The following is a 431-nucleotide window of genomic DNA, read 5'->3' as shown; positions in this document are numbered from 1 at the left end:
TGAGCTAAGGGAGCGCCTTTAATATTCCTTAAAATATATATTTATTTATTTATGTGTATATGTATTTATTTATATATTTATTTTTAAAAATTGATTTATTTATTAATTAATTAATTAATTAATTAATTAATTAATTAATTTATTTATCTATTTATTTATTTATCTGTCTATTTCGGGGGTATGCTGTGAAGGAAATAACTTTTTATTGCAGGGAAAATGTATCGCTTTGGTTATGTGAACCGGTACCTTAAGTGTACTGATAATGCTTTTCGACGTTACTCTCAGAAGTGAGTTCGATCCCAGGGTGGGAGAATTTATTTCATCGAGTATCTGTGTCTGTCTGTTGGATTTTTTGTAGCCCACTCAGTCCATCTCAACACATACTCTCTCTCTCTTTCTCTCTCTCTCTCTCTCTCTCTCTCTTCACACAC

Source organism: Aplysia californica, unplaced genomic scaffold (genome assembly GCF_000002075.1).
Source record: "Aplysia californica isolate F4 #8 unplaced genomic scaffold, AplCal3.0 scaffold00016, whole genome shotgun sequence".
NCBI classification, from domain to species: Eukaryota; Metazoa; Mollusca; class Gastropoda; order Aplysiida; family Aplysiidae; genus Aplysia; species Aplysia californica.
The sequence above is the reverse complement of the archived record's forward strand: the minus strand, read 5'-3'. Positions refer to the sequence as shown.